The 16,450-nt window shown below is 38.4% G+C and overlaps 2 long non-coding RNA genes across 3 annotated transcripts in view; both read left to right on the top strand.

The window, feature by feature from the left end:
• Window positions 1–16,450, top strand: part of LOC118163834 — a 157,895-nt gene that overhangs the window by 16,360 nt on the left and 125,085 nt on the right. Inside the window, exons 3-4 of one of the 2 annotated variants that reach the window (XR_004749210.1) lie at window positions 9,941–10,119; window positions 15,539–15,642. This is a non-coding gene — a long non-coding RNA (uncharacterized LOC118163834). Of the gene's footprint in view, window positions 1–8,787; window positions 9,000–9,940; window positions 10,120–15,538; window positions 15,643–16,450 lie in introns of those variants that run through there. The other variant, XR_004749209.1, reaches the window with a different exon arrangement.
• On the top strand, window positions 6,276–8,460 carry LOC118163837. The gene is made up of 2 exons (XR_004749214.1): window positions 6,276–6,427; window positions 7,490–8,460. It is a non-coding gene; the product is annotated as an uncharacterized LOC118163837 (long non-coding RNA).

Here is a 16,450-nt window from a genome sequence, read left to right as displayed (position 1 = left end):
TCAAATGCAAGCACAAAGGTCTGTATTTAACTGGAAGAAGGTCCTACATGTAAGATTTCTGTATGCTAAAAATCAGTGATCCTGAACATTTTAAAGTTCATGGTAGTTACCTTAACATGAGCTTTAAGGATGCTTCTAGGAGCGTGAATCCAGCACTGGATGAGCAGGTGAGAGAATATTCTGCAGGACTGGAGATTATTACAGTCATAGATTATAGATATGAGGAAAGCAGGTTCTGGTGCCTGTTAGGAAAGGAGATCATAAAATGAGGAAATACATGAAAACAATTCTGGGGATGCTTTGAGGTGTATCGATACTCTATAATCTGATGCTTAGGAGCTAAATAGAGCAAGGAAAGTGAAGAGAAAATTTCAAGGCTACAAGTTTGTTTACATCAGTAAAAGTCTTCTGACAGGCTTTTTTATCTAGCCAAAAAGCTAAACAAGATCCAGTGAGTAGAAGGTGAAGCTGACCACATTCAGCTTAGAAACGTACCATAAAGCTTTGTTGCTGCTACTGTTTTGAGAGTGAAATAAGAGGTAAGGCTGTGGCAGCTGCTCCGTCACTTTCTATCTCTGAAGCAAGACCAGAACTTGATATAAGATTTGCTGTAGTGTATCAAAATACCTGATACACAATACTTGATTAGAAGGCATTTTATAAAAAGCTCAGAATCACTTCCCACATTATCCAGAGAAGAACACTGAAGCACCATTTTCTTTCTCACCAAAATTGCCACAGCAATAGTAAACCTGGGTCTAAAACCCCAGACATCTTGAGTCTCAGCCCCACCCTCTCTTCCACTACTCTGTACTGCCTCTCCCAAATTTAATAGTTCAAATGGATAATTAGGGTTTGTAATAGTAGCTATCAGCTTGATTTTTTATTTTGGGGCCTGTGTTACAGAGGAGGTCTGATTAGATGGTGGGAATTTTTATGAATGTGGTTTTTCATGAATGTGAATATGAAATGAAAGTGTCTTCTTTTAAGAAAAAACTTAATGTTTAATAGCTGCAAAACATCTGTGTAAGTGGCACTGGGCACAGAGAAGGATTTTGATTACTTGTGCTTCTTGCTAAAAAGTATTTTTCTTCTATTTCATCTTATTCATCTTCTACTTAGAGGCCTAAACCGGATTTGGTAATTGATAGTTTATAGATCTTAAGACTGAATTACACAATGTATAACCTACATATAAAACACATGATGTATGCCAGAATTTCTGGTGTTATAATTTTACCTATAAATATTTGCGTAAACAAGTATGTAAGTGTATATATATGTTTGTGTGTGGATGTTTGGGAGGCTTCTGGTAACAAATTCTTCTCCAGTACAATAGTGTCTGGATAAAAATCTTAACCACTTAAAAGAGCAAAATGATTCTGTTACATAGCTGTTGTAACTCATTGTGCTTTAGTTTATACAATACTTTTATGCTTAAGTGCAGATGTATCTGTCATGACTACTGTGAGGTACACAACTATATCTCCAGACTAGCTTCAGTGATCTCAGCGTAACTGACAGTAGAACTTGGCGCTCTAAAATTTTAATATGTCAGTCCTAAAATAATTTTAAAAGGTATTTATATATCTGCTCCTCCTCTGCACTGCTTGTAACCTGAGACCATCCATGCGGATAAGAATGTAGACTTGTCTTTTCTAAATCGAAGATGTTCTGCTAGTACCATTGGAGAAACAAACTAAAAAATAAGGCAACCAGATGTTTAAAAATGTTGAAAGTCCCCCCCGGCCTTTTTTTTTTTCTTTTTTCTTTTTTCTTTTTTTTGGAAAGGTAGCTACATTAAATAAACATTAAAATGCTATTTTTTCTATATAACTATTCATTTTTAATGGCAACCCAAGAGTTCGTCCAAGGGTCTCCAGGTCACTTGGGAGAAAGTACAGTATATTTTGGCTCAACAGCCTTTGACTTGCTACAAAGAGCTAATTCTTCCAATTAATGAAATAAATGTTGCTGATGTAGATAGATTGACAAATTATTTTTAAAGGCCAATTTATTCAAGCAGATGGCAAGTCAGATATGGCTAGAGTATTTTAAGAGGCCTTCAGTGGCTGGAAAAGAAACCCTTGGAAGAACAAGATACTAGGGTCTATTCACATGGTGGTATTTGTTTCTTTCGGCATCTTTTGTTCACAGTGGCACTGCAATGAAGCTGGGAAGCATGAAGACTTTTTTTTTTTTCTTTTTTTTTTTTCCTTTTTTTTTTTTTTTTTCTTTAAGGCTTTCAGTAGGGTTTTCTGCTTAGGGCAAAAGTAAACTGTTCTGACAAGATAGCAGTGATGGACATCTACACCAGATAGCTGCAGGTCTGGGAGTCCTTGCTGGGCAGACTGCAGGGCATTATGTTTTCCTTTCAATAACAGATTCCTCTCTTTGAGACAGCATCCTGAAATACCCACGTTTTAATTCAGCTTGAAACAGTTTATGAGAGCCTTTGTATTGCAGTTCTGATAATCCATTAGAGGAGCAGCTCCATGAATTAATGCATGTATATGCATCAATAGTGGTGAAGGTGTGTTACCGCATACCTGAGAGACTCTCCAGGGCATATTGATGTCTGGCTGCAATTTCTGAACTTTAAAATTTTGCTAACTAATGTGATAGCCTCTGTGTTTCCAGGCAGGAAATAACACTCACTATCAGCTGTTCTGTACATGGTGATCAAAAGTGTGTTCCTGCCTTGATACCTGAAGATATGAAAGGGGTTGGCCTGAAAAGCTTCTCATCTCTCAAGGAACACATATACCTCTAGTTATGGCTTCAAAAATATAAAATATGAGTTGAAAATGCAGAAATTCCTTTTGCCTTCTTTGGAAGCAAGACTTGTGGCTCTCAGCTGGTGCCCATCAGTGTAATGTCAGAGGGTTGTAAGGCGATATAGGATGTTGCACACTGCAGGATAATCTGGATATACCAGAACTGCTTTTAAATGCACCTCTTAATGTACCACATTCAGCCCTCCTAGTACTCAGTTAGGTCTTCGGCAGAATATGAGGGTATATTAGCATATGCAGGGCTGCACACTGCTGTAGCTAAACTGCTTTTGTTCCCCACGAGTTAGCTTGTTTGGAGCCTGGTCAGCTGCCTATATGCTATGCTGTGCTATGTGCAAAAGACAAATGTCACAACTTGGCAGAAAGCAATGATCCCAGCAGTGGCGTTAACATCTGTGGTGTCTTGGTCTAGCTCATTGAGAATAATAACTTCAAGACATGGAATTAAATTGCTTTGCTACTGTATGGGCTTTTAAGTTAATTAGCTGTGTGAGTGGACATTTGTGCAGGACTAGCTAAACCTCCAAATCCTGGCTGAACATTACTCTATTGGGAAATAGTAGTCCTCAGCCCGTGTAGATAGCTTTTTTATTTATTTATTTATTTTATTTTATTTTTCCTCTCTTTCTTTTTATTTTCATTTTTATTTTATTTTTTTATTTTATTTAGTTTTATTTTCAGTCATTTGGAGCTCAAATATGAGCTGTCAACCTGCAGAGCAGTATAATATTACAGATAGTTGGATGTTGCTCACTGAGCCCCAAAGGCTAAATCACCTCTGGTTAAAATATCAGTTTTCATTGTTAGTGAAATTTGATTTTTCTAAAGAGTAACATCAGGAATACATGGAAGAAACTGGCTTATCATTCATGTTCTGGTAGTAGCTTAGTCATAAAAACAGGCTGAATTTGCAGTACGTGTGGATAACCTCTTATAATGTATTGTTTACAGAGCCCAGGAGAGAAATCTCAGCATCATGCAAATGCAAGAGTTTTGTTATCCCTTCTCTTGGGAAAAAGGTACACAAAGAAAATCATTCATTTGTTGTTTTAAGAAGAATATATTTACCTTCCAAGAACTGCATATCACAGATTGGATTGATTACTACCATTAGCCTATCTGCTGCTGCAAAGTATTTGCTTTTTTTCTTAAAGAGAAAAAAAAATGTGGTGGTGCAGCTCAAACACAGGGGATATGAAGAGTATGATTTTGCATAAAAAGACTGCTTTTTCTGGCTGCCTCTGTAGACAGATTTAAGAAATTAGCCAGTGAGGCAGTTTCAGCAGAGAAATTTGTGTGTAGTCTTTTTTTTTTTTTTTTTTTTAGACTGAATAAGACATAATCCATTTTCTCCAGGTGAGCTCTGTCTACAAATGATGCCAGAATTTCTGTGCCAACCTCCCCTTCCCTCTCCTCCCCTCCCCTTTTCCCTTCCCTTCTCTTCCCTCTCCTTTTCCCAAACACTTTCAGGAGCCAGGTGGATAGCTGTCTGTGATAAAAGCTCTGACGGGAAAAGAAAAAGTTAACCTCAACTGGGATTCTTCCCACTCCTACTCTGCCTACAGAAAGCCTCAAAGAGACCATATCACAGTATGAGTGTTGCCTCCCAACACACTTTGTATGTCAGAGACCTTTCCCAGTCTATTCAAGAAGCTCTTTGCAACCTCTAACAACTTCACTGTAAATAAAATTCCTTCTCCTAGTGATGTTTTCTGGAAGGTGCAAACTGATGAATTACCTCAGTTCCTCTTACTGGCAGAAGGAACTAGGATTGTAAGGTCCTTTTCAGGATCTATATAAGGATAGCATCCTTAATTAATATATAATTGGATTTAGTGTGTTATTTTAATGTGCTTTGCCACACTGTTAAAGAAACTGGTATATGCTTGATGTCACCCATCTTTTCAAGGCTACCCAACTTACATTGGTCCTGTCTGGCCTACATGTTAAAGAGGGAGGGTCAGTAAAATATCAGCATTACAACATGGCTGTATTGGTGGATGCTCTTTAGCAAATGAGAGGCTTAGCATTATCTTACATTTCTTGGTTCTTGTGTCGTAGTGCAAGGTGAAGTTTAAAATGCCAAGCTGTTTTTTCCATCATTAACAAGGAAAAAACCTCTGATGTTCGTGGTGAGAGAACATGACTAAGAGTGGTGGGATGGCAGCTTATCAGCTTTGATCTGTTGTACTTGATTATGTATTTTTTGTTTGTTACAGGCTCCTAATTTTCCTTCTTTGCTCTAAAAGCTATATTCAAAGTATTGGATCACTTTTCTCCATATCAGTAAATCTGTTTATTGACATCCTGTTAGAGGGCTGTGCAAATAGTCTTCAAAAGGAGTAAATGAAAGACACTAGTGAAAAGCAAAGTTTGACCAGAGGGCAAAGATCTGTCAAAAACACTTTATCTTTCTTTGTTACTGAGACATGACCAGATGCTTGTTTATAACAAAATGCCTGAGTTGGGAATTTTGAAAGCCCAGATGAGGAAAACTGTATCTAATTGCTTTTAGGAGTGCAGCCGTGTCCTAGCTGCAGCTTGGGTTGGTGTGTCCTAAAATGCTGTATTTGGAGATTCTGGGAGTGGAGGAAAAGTGTATATGTTTTTGCTGAAAGAGATAGGGCTGTTAGTTAAGAAACACACTGAACATCTGCTCTGGCTGAGCTCTGTGGTTTAACTAGATTAAAGGTCCATATTAAAATGATCATCAGTCAGTCAGAGCACTTCCTCAATCTGAGAAGTATAACATCACGCTCAGTGTTGCAGTTTCCAAAGAAGCTGATGTGTTGTGGTAAGTTTAAAAAAAATAAAAATAAAAACAGTGAAATATTTCACAATTGTGGTTTGTTTGGCATATACAGCATCACAGACTAATGTTTAACCTAAGTTCAAACAACTTTGATTTTGTTGCCCTAAATGACTTTAAATTTAGCTAATTATTTTAGGCACATCTTGGATATTAAGTCTACTTAGCAAAATGAAATGTAATTCATGTTCTAGGTTTGGGAGTGTTTCCAACCAATAAAGCTGTAGCACAGACCACAAATTTGTGTTGTTTCAGTGGCACAGGGATCATTTTCCTTTTATTTCAACCCCTGGATAGCCATTTAAGACTACCAGACTACAGGTTTTATGAATTATAGGCATATGAATTGCCAGGAAAGCTCTGTTTTATTATTTTTAAAAAGCCACCATTACAAAAAGAGCATCCAACCCTGCCAAACAAACCAAGATAACCCTCTTCTGTTGGCCTGTGTGCTAGCTGTCACTTGTCTATAAATAAGCCTGTTCCATAGACTAGTTGATAGTAATTGAGTAGATGTATCTTACATGATGATTTGCAAGAACTCTTGCTGTAAAAAAATAAAATTACTGAGAATTAAATGCCTTGTTGCATTTATTAATAAATCTACTTATTTCATTTTTGTTTTTGCTGTAGGAAAACAGTGAAGATATGGATGTTTTTTTCTTCTGTACTGCGCATGCAACAACATAATTTGGGAAATCTATTTGATTTAGATCATCCAGAAAATATATTCATGATTGTGGAAACATGGTGTTATTGAAAACAGTTCTATAAATCAATGTGCAGCAAGTTGATGCTCCCTTTCAGGAACGCCCACCGCATGGTGAGGAAGCATCTGGTGCAACTTGGACTTTTTTTTTGTCACTGATTTTAATAGCCAAACATGCAAAAGTTTCAAATATTTCAAATATTTGCAAATATTTCAGGATTTTTGTTGATGGAAGTTACAGATATGAATTGAGAGACTGGAATCAAGGGACAGATTATGTCTGTTTGGAGCCTGAAGGACATTATAGCATGTAGGTCCTGTGTGTTCCTCCTGCCCCCCCCCCCCCCTATTCTTTCCCTCACACACTCTTGTAACTGCAATGGGAGGAAGGCTTTCCTCTTGGGAAGCATCAGTGATCTCTTTTTCTTTGCACGCTGGGAATTTCTTGGAAGGCATACAGCTATTCTCCCCCATGCTTTGAAGGCTTGACTTGACCTGGTCTGCTGTACTTTTTCCTGTCCTTTACTGGGGTAATGCTGAATGAGACCTTGCAGTAGCAAATCTCTTTGAGATGACTGTGTTCATATTACTGACCTTCAAAAGACCAGAATACATCAGATAAATGCCATGCTGTCAACCTATTTTTGAAAAAAATGTGGTCTTGAATAATTTGAAAAATAATAATAAAAAAATAATCTGGGAATACAATATTATCAGATAATCTCATGATCAGCAATGAAACTGTAGGGAAAAAATGAATGTAGAAAGGTGCTTTTGCTGGTGTTTCTATAGAGAGGGTAGACAGATAAAAGATGATATGCTATACGTATAGTGCTAAAAAAATCAACAGCACTGACTGTGGAAAAAATATTGTGTTGGCATCAGAAGAGAAATTTATCAGGTCAGTGATATCAGCAGCATTACTCTATGAACTTGAAACTACAGCTTTAAATGAAATAGATATGCAGTAAAATTATGAGTTCTACAAGAAGCGTCAGGTGTAAAGAAAAAAACTTAAGACAAATATGTCAGAGGGAGAACAAAGTATGAAATCAGAATATGTAATGACTAGAGTGGTGGAAACTTGAGAGATGATAAATTGTGAAAAGACAGGTAGAAGCCTATTAAAGCAAGCAGTTGAATGTGGTCTGACTTGAAGATGGCCGTTGTCTACAGGGATAGTCGGACAGAGCAAAATGGAAGAACAATACCAGGGTCTGAAAGAAAAATGACTCTCAACTGTTCCTGGCACCGCAAATCTGCTTCAGATCAAAAGAAAAACAGACCTTCTGGCACCCAGACTAGCAGAAGAGTATTTTATAGCTTTATTTTCTAGTTGGAACTCATCTGCAATTACACTTCTCATTTCTGTGGCATTTTCAGCTGGTAAAGCAGCCATTTGTCTGTGGTGCCTATGACCCAGATGCTGTATCAGTCTCCAGCACTGGACTCCTCCATTACCAGAGCCTGGAAACAGAAACCTCTGAAAAATTCAGCCACACAGCAAAACAACAGGAGCAACATAACAGGAAATGGCCATGGTTGGAGATGCCATGGGTTAGTTTCCCAGATTACCACCACCTGTGTTGGCTGGAGGTAGCACAGCAAATGCCTCCCATGGGGATCAGCCCTATCACTCAGGCTGGTGGCTCCAGACTGATGGCAAAAGGTAGTTATGGCCACCGTGTGGCAGAGGGTAAGTGTGTCTGGCCAAGGGTGATAGTACACAGCCTGTCAGGTCTTCTCCTGTAACTGCTCCATCACATGCTTTCGCTCTGCATTTCTGTTCAAGGAAAAATCTGACATGGCAATGGGCAGTGCTAAGTGTTATTAGAGCAGTTAATGCATTGAAAAACTACTCCTGAGTTTCCCTTGTGGTATCTTCCCTGTGTTGTAGCATCTTGTTCAGCGTTTACTGACATTTGCAGATTTTAGAAAAGCATGCAGTAATTACAGTGTATTATCATTATCTTTAATTCTGATATGTGGCTTATCATAAAACTCCTCTTAAATAATTTCTTGTTTTTCCTCAAGTGTGGCTGCAAATGACATCATTTGTGTGTGAACTTCAGTTGGATATGGTAACACCTTGTAAAATACTTTAACAAGACAGAAATGCTTAAATAAAGTTTGGGTTTGGTTTCAAAGATCTTCTCTTTAGCAGCCTGCAGTAAATTCAACTCCCAGGTTGACACCCAGTTCTCTATATAAATTTAGATTTCCAGCGTTAACGTTTCTTCATGGTGCAATTTAATTGCTTTACAAGGAAAGACTACAATAGTGCTATATCTATGGTGGCTTTCCCTAGCTTTTGGAAAATAAATGGTTTTACAATTAAGCAACAGGGATGCTCTAGTGTGTCACATATTTGGGTTTGTTAAATCCATTAGCAAGCAATAAAATCTCTGCTATTCAATCTTTCTCATATTATTTTGATCCCACCCTTTCACCCTTGGCTTTGATTTTCTTTCACTTTTGTCAGTATACTTACAGCCACTAAATAGGAACGATGCCACTCCTGCTTTACAGCTCAGCAGCCAGGTGATGGAGAATCACCACAGTGGGCCATGTCTGTTCAGCCTCTACTGCCTGGGCCTTTTTTTAACTGAGCCTGGATTTCTCCATCACACCTCTTAAGCCTCTCTGAATGAATTCCACCTAGTAAGGCCAGGCTCTTAAAATGGATGTAGGTATTACAGGTTTCCTGTAGGTCTCTGTTTTAAGCAATTTAAGCATAACTGTCTTTCACAATATCTTTCTTTAACCCTTTATACTTCTACGCTCACCAGACTGATGTAATCCTTCAAGTACTTTGCAGAGGTGGGAGTTCCCAAGTGATTCACTGAAATCTCGGTGTATTTTCAAGCCCAAACCTGAGACTTTGTTAAAAGAAAGAGAGAGAGAGAGGGAGGAAGGGAGAGAAATAGTAAAAAAGAGTCAGAACTGACCAGATTCTGTGCACACAGTCCAAAAGTATGTCTATGGAAAGCAGCACTCCTTAACTGAAAGCCTTCATAATTCTCTCTCTCTGGGCTCTGACTAATCCTGGACAGGATTGCACAACACTGGGATGGTCTCACATGTAGGGTTTAATCTTATGAGGTCAGGGTATGTTTATCCTTTGTCAAAAGGCAAGAAAAGGAAAGGACCTCAGCCTCTTTGTCACTGTGGTGGTTAAGACATCGTTATCTGGGTCTGAGAAGAACTGATGTATGAAGCCTGCTCACTGTGAACGTGCTAGCCATTGGGCTGGTTATGGGGAATAGTGTCCTTTGGCACAGCCTGTTGTGTTATGGGTAAACTTGTTTTGCAATCAGGTAGAAAGTCCTTTCTGACATGAAACAGACCTCTAACAATCTCTCTTTTGTCCTGAGCAATTGCAGATGACATCCATATTGATACTGAGGAGAAAAAGCTCATAGAGAAACAGAAGTGTTGAAAGCGGTCCTAGGGAAGCATTCAGAATTTGCTGGGCAGAATAAAATGTTTGGAGAAAAAAAAAAAAAAAGATGCCTATGCCAATATGTTGTTAAATCTAGAATCTTATAATGAAAAGGCAGATGATCAAAAGATAGGTGAAACCTGAAGCTGGAATACAAAAAAAGCCTGTTATTTATTTTACTGCAGTCTTGAGTCATGACAATGCCCAGCATTTGGAAGGAGATGTAGGAACTGGAGGAGCTACCACCACCTGGAGGGAGTTTGGAAGTGTTCATGAGGAGTGCACGGTGCGGAGAAGTAGGGTGATAAAAGTGCCACTAAACAAGAGGAATTCCTCAGGGGAGAACTGAACACCAGCACAGCAGGTAAATTAATCTGGAAACAATTTGCTAGCTGTTGGCTGACTCAGACAAGGGGAGGGTATTACTCCCACAAGTCCTGAATACAGGGGCAAGAGCTTCGATTCAGCCAAGCTATGTAGCTACATAAAATATGACACAGGAGTCCCTAAGCCAGAAGTAGATGCAAAACTTCTACACAAAGCAGAATACAGATGTAGAAATACTGCTCTGTGTTTAACTCAGTTACATTTATCTGTGAGGCAGTAGTTTAGATGTAGTCACTATGGTAATGTTGTCAACACAGTGGTTCTTCAGAAAAGGCTGTAGGCAACAAGTGAAATGGAAGTTTTACAGTGAAGGGTTTATCTGCATATATGGGTAAAAAAGTTGTTGAGTATAAAATTTGTAATTGTACTTAGGGAAAAAGCATCTTTTACTAGGCCAAAACCATGTATCCCATGTCAAGAGCATGAACTTAATGGAAAAACAGGCAGCTCAAGCTACTCAAGTGTTTGAACACCTCTTTCAGGTAAGAAGAAAGCTCCCAGCAGGGTATGAAGTGATCCAGGGAATGGGTTTGTCTCTAGGTCACTTCCTTTGCTGTGGAGGTAGGGTTCATGAAATTCCTGGTAGGTGCACGGCTCAGAGCTTGTAGACCAAGCAGCTGGACTGTGGTTTTTGGAGAAGAACTTGGGCTCCACTGGCTATGGAAATGGAGTGAGACTGAGCATAGCTTTTTAGCATGGGCTGAGGGGTTTCTGAGATTCAGCTTTGCTTAGGACTGCTCCTGAGAGCTGGGCTGGGTCTCTTAGACCTTTCTGTGAGCCAGCTGGCTGGGTCCATGGGAGGAAGGAGAAGGTTTGGGGAGCTGGTAGGAGGATGCATTGTATTTGCACTGGTAACATCTCATCTGTGTGTATAGGGCTGCAGGAGCAGCCACCCCAGAGGCCAGTTGGAACAAACTGTCTTACAGGACATCAGATAAAACTCAGGAGAGCTGCTGGAGCAGGGGCTGAGGCAGAAGCCCTACTGAGCTCAGCTGCAGAGAAGAGCTTGGTTTTACCACTGAACTTCTGCTGGCCTTGCATCCCCCCACATCACCTCCCAGTGTGCTCAGTAGGAGTGGGCCCAATATGTGAAGGAATCAAAATCCTCCTTGGAGTTTCCTCAGGCTTTGGGACTGTTGCTTTTCAGGTTACAGTGAGTTCAACTAGAGTTAAGGTGACAGTTGTGCTCCAAGCTGCTGACAAATTGGCAGCCATCATCTTTATGATCTGTTTGTGAGTATCCTACTGAGAGTTTATTTATATATATATATATATATATATATATATATAAAATATATATATATTTTTATACCCATTTATATTTGCTGTCCCAGGGGCAGGGCACCATACTGCACATAATGTATACAATGTTATGGGTACTTATCACATATGTAAACAGAGACAAGTTGTTTCTCTCAAATCTCTAGCTATTAGGCCTAATTTTTAATGCTACATACATTAGCTACACATCCCTTGGTGTTCGAAGCCCCTTTTTCTGTTCTCAAATCTCACTCTTCATTTAAAAGTAATACTAGAGTTGATTAACTGTAAAATAACTGTTTTTGCTGACTAAAACACTGTCCCTAAACACAGCAGATAGATTATTTCCAATGATTGATTTGAGCAACTCCAAGAACTTCCTGGTCTTTCTGTCTACTATTATCAATGTTGTAATTTTGTTATCAAGACTGGCAGTTTCTTCTCACAGAAAAACTTTATTACTAGGCTGACCCACCTAACACCTCCCTGTTAGTAACAGAAACAAATAAGAGTTGATTGTTCAGCTGCTGTCATTTAAAAAGACTAAATCAACCTGCCACAAAAGAATAATTCCCTCTGGTAACTTTATCCATTTGCCCTTGGTGGTGACACTGTGGATACCACCCTGGTTGAACTATATATTAGTTCCTAGAGAAGCACTTTGAAATATATAGCTCTGCACAATGTTGTAATTGAAAAAAATTGAATAGCCATACATGGTTCAGTAATCTGAAAAGAATGCAAAGGTTCAGTTCTAATTGCTTTACACAATTTAATACCTTTTTGCTGTATTTTCCAAAAGGGTGTATTCTTCTGTTCTGCATTTATCTACTATACAGTTTGGCAGAACTGGTTGTATATAGGCAGTACTGTTTTTTAAAAGGATGTATCAGAAATTTTATTTTATGTTCTGGCCAGGTTTTTAAAAGCCTTACCTAACCAACTGTCGCAGTTCAGGTGCTTGCTCTTCCAGCATGGATGGTCCTCAGAGGGGGTCGGTAACCTCTGTGATGAGTTAAGGGCCTGGTTTTAAGTTTGTGCTTTAAATTGGTCTTTCTTCTATTGTGTCTTGGAGGGAATCAAGTCTCAAAATTCTCTTTGGATTGAGGGAACTTTAAAAGCTGCTGTAAAATATGTGCTTTTAAAAATGTACATTATACTGTCCACTCACGTTGACTTTTATGTACTTTAAATGCAGTTCTTCTAGGTGTTTCTAGCTATTTAACACTGTACATTTACTATCTGTCATCAGGCGCTATTCTGAAATTTATGAAAGAGTGTGTCTGAACAGATAATAATTTAAAGTGGAATCTCAGCTTTAATTTATTTATTTTTTTAATTGAAATAGTTGACACTATTTCGATACCACATTTCTCTCTTAGAACGTTTCTCACATAAATCCTACGTATACGGCTGTGCTTGAGACTACTTTGTTAAAAAACAAAACAAAACAACAACAATCAACTGTTTATATAAAGAGCTGATAATAGTATTAATATCTATAAATACCACAAAGACTAAATCACCATGCTGCTTTCCAAAGCAAATGATACCACTGCTGTTAGGGGGCATGATAATAAAATTTAGTTGAGACATACTTCAAAATAGATGTATTTCAAGCCATTTATTTAAACTAAGTAGAGGATTCTTTTGGTTGGTGGGTTTTTGCATCTGGTTGTTTTTAAGTTGCTATGTTGTTTTTATAATGGTATGGAAGAAAAAAAAAGAGCCATGCAGGGATTGAAAGCAGGTAACACCAATAAGGTCAAATTGTTAAAAAGCTTAGGAAAAACACTTGTAATATTTTCAAGGTCTGCAGATGTATATATGCAAAAGGCATGAATATAAATACAATTATACATTTCATGTATGCCAAAATGTATGCTAGTAAATATTACAGTGCTTTTGGGAGGCTTACTGGAAACAAACCCAGATGAGGGAAGTATATGGGAATAAGTATATTGTCAGACCATCAGGATGTGAATGGCTCAATGGAACAAAATAAAGAGCAGAGAGAAGCAGCTTTCTGATTTAAAGTAAAATGCATCTTCCCCATTTCTGGTGGGAAAAGCAAAGACAAATGGGGAACAAGGAGAAGAGAAATTAATAGGTAGAGAAACAGTGAAGGAAAAAGAGATGATAGTTGAGAGGAAGCTGAGATTGAAGCTGTTTGTGCAGTGCCACTAAGTAACATCCAATGTTCTTTGTTCTAAAATAGGAGCGGGCTTTAGAAAGCCTGTAGGAGATATGGCATTCATTAAGGAGTTTCTAAACTTTGGAGTCTATTTTGTATATATGCCAGACTACAGGTAGTTCTAAATATAAATTTTTGAAGCATCCTTACTTTCTGCATATGCATATACCAATGACATTGTATTTATTATTTGAGAATAAAAGGGGAAGTAGTCTTTATGTACAAACTAATTTCTGATTACCTATTAGTACCTTGATTATAGGACATAATACTGTCTATAAGAGGCATTTTTCTTTTTAATGAAAGTAGCCCACTCCAATTTTGTCTCCCCTTCGAACAGTTTGGAACTCATGTTTACTCAAATCTTGGCTACGAGTTGTCAGGGAGAGGTGTAATGTCCACTGGAGGTTACTTTACTATAGCTGAAAAAAACATTGAATTGGGAATCAACAATACAATTTAGAATGAAAGAGTTAACTCCTACAGCTTCACTGCCACTGTTCTGTTGCAGGGGCATTACTAACAAAGGCTTAATTGTTGTTTTAGATACAGAAGAACTTAATGAAGGTCCCAGACACAGACTAGCATTTACACTGACTGTCCTTTTCCAAAGCAGCTTTTGTATTAAATGAGTTCATTATTAAAACATGGTAGCTTTAATTAAATCTCTGTAATCTCCAATCAGGAAAATGGCATTAGCCTGCTAGCCAGGAAAATATGGTAATTCCAAACAATGCCCCTGTTATTAGTGCTGGATTGTATGTTGGAGTATTTGATCAAAAGCGTGGAGAGTTTGATGCTGTCCTACAGCAGGGCTAGCCCAAGGTACTCAGCCATGTGTCCATGCAGGATTTTATAACAACTAACACTATTTCTAAACACTGGACCTAAAATCCTAAAGGATGCACAAAAGTAGTGCACTTATACTGGTCTAACTTTTCCTCGTGTGGTGTTACTAGCATAATTTACTGGCACAGGGAAAACGGTGTGTAAGATGCATTTACCTAATCTCTTCTGCTAAGGGTTGTAGTGCTGGGAACTGTAGGTATACCCACAAATAAAAACTGTTTATTTTTCCTTTGTTTTGTTTAGGTTATGCCCAATAACTTGATTTAACATCACACCTTTAAATACTGGTTCAGATGTGAAATCAAAAGCATCGCTAAAGCATTTCACCCTTCTCACTGGATTAAAGCACTGTAGATACAGAACTGGTAAATAACTATCATTGGTGTAGTTGTTTAACGAATGAATTTGTTTCCTTGTTTCTGTCCAGCTTGGCTTTAAGATGTGTATATATACCTAATTCTTATCTCCTCACCACTTTTGAGTAAATGACTTAGTTGCACCAGATTGAGAAGGAGAGTAGTGCAGAAGACACTTACTTGCATAGTGTCCAAGTACATGTTACCATGAAGACATACTCAGGTTGTCTATGTCACCAGCTGGGGTAATTCTTTTCTCTAGAGAAAGGCAATAAAATAAAGGATGATGGAACTGTTTGTGCTGGCAATCCACTTCTCATTTGCTCATCCATCATCACTGTCCTTCCTGATTCCACTGAAATCACTGATGGCTGCTGCTGACTTCAGGAGAATGAGGATGAAGTCCCATGTGACAAATATGAAAATTATGGTAGCCCTAGACTTCTGAGCTTTGTAGGAATACAGTTACCTTAAGGGGGGGGGGAGGGAAATGCAATTATTCAGAAAGCATGTGGCATGCTTTTCATTGATTAGACTGTCTGGTTTGATTAAATTCCTCAATATTTATATAGCTCTATACAATAGCTCTATATAATACAGCTCTAATTGCTGCCTTACATATTTCCTGGGTCCTTTTGTTCTAACTCATCTGCTTTCAGGCCCAGGTTTATTTTTTCAATGCATTCAGATTCTCCACAAACGTAACCTGTCGTTATGTGTTTTATCTGTCTCTGCAGATGCTTATTTGACAGAAAGTTTCCATCAGCTCCAGAGAATGGGTCCCGTAAATAGCCTTTGTGGTTCTCAGATGGAGTACTTGCAAAATGGAATTGATTAAAAGGTCAAAAACCATTACTGTTTCAATGTCTGAACTGCTCCATCAAAGTGGTAGTGTGACAAGTGTGTGCAAATCTTTTCAAGGGACTAGTCTGCATTCAAAAAATACGTTCTGTCTTTAAGATCAGATTTCTGATGTTTCCCAAAAAGAGACATTTTAAGTTATAGATACAAACAAGTCTCTCCTCTTACACTAGTGTCAGATAGGAGTAACTCTGAAAGTAGTGAGGCTCCTCTAGTATGAGTTACAGTGGGATTGAGGTTGAAACCAATGCCTTCAACAGTATAAACAGCTAAGGTGAGAATGATTACAGAAATGGTAGTAACCAGAAAGATACCTGGGCCTTATGCCAGAATGACTGATCAGGAACCGGTGAGTATAATTCTGGACACATTTTACACATAGTAGACAACACAGGAGAAGTGGTTAGCCACATAACCTCTCCTGCTCAGAAAGTCATAGAAGGGCAATGAAGTTGCTAATATATAAGGATATCATGGCCAGGGCTTGGCAGAAGGCATGTTTATTCTCAGGTTACTTTCACAGCAGCATTTTCTATCTTGTTATCCAGCCAGCCTACATCAGGAGGTAAATCTGCTCTGCACCATTTAAAATACATATCCCACAAATAATTACTAGCCACTGCATTTCATTGTTCACATTGAATCCCAGTGGAGACAACATAATGCTAATTTTTATTGCCAGATAGGTAAGAGCTGTATGGTGTCTCCTTCTTGTGATTTTTTTTTTTCTAGCAACAAATCCTCACTGAGCTGATGAGTACACCCCGTAGTAAAATACAAACCTTTGC

This window comes from Oxyura jamaicensis, chromosome 3 (assembly GCF_011077185.1).
Source record: "Oxyura jamaicensis isolate SHBP4307 breed ruddy duck chromosome 3, BPBGC_Ojam_1.0, whole genome shotgun sequence".
In the NCBI taxonomy this organism is placed as follows: domain Eukaryota; kingdom Metazoa; phylum Chordata; class Aves; order Anseriformes; family Anatidae; genus Oxyura; species Oxyura jamaicensis.
The sequence above is the reverse complement of the archived record's forward strand: the minus strand, read 5'-3'. Positions and strand labels throughout refer to the sequence as shown.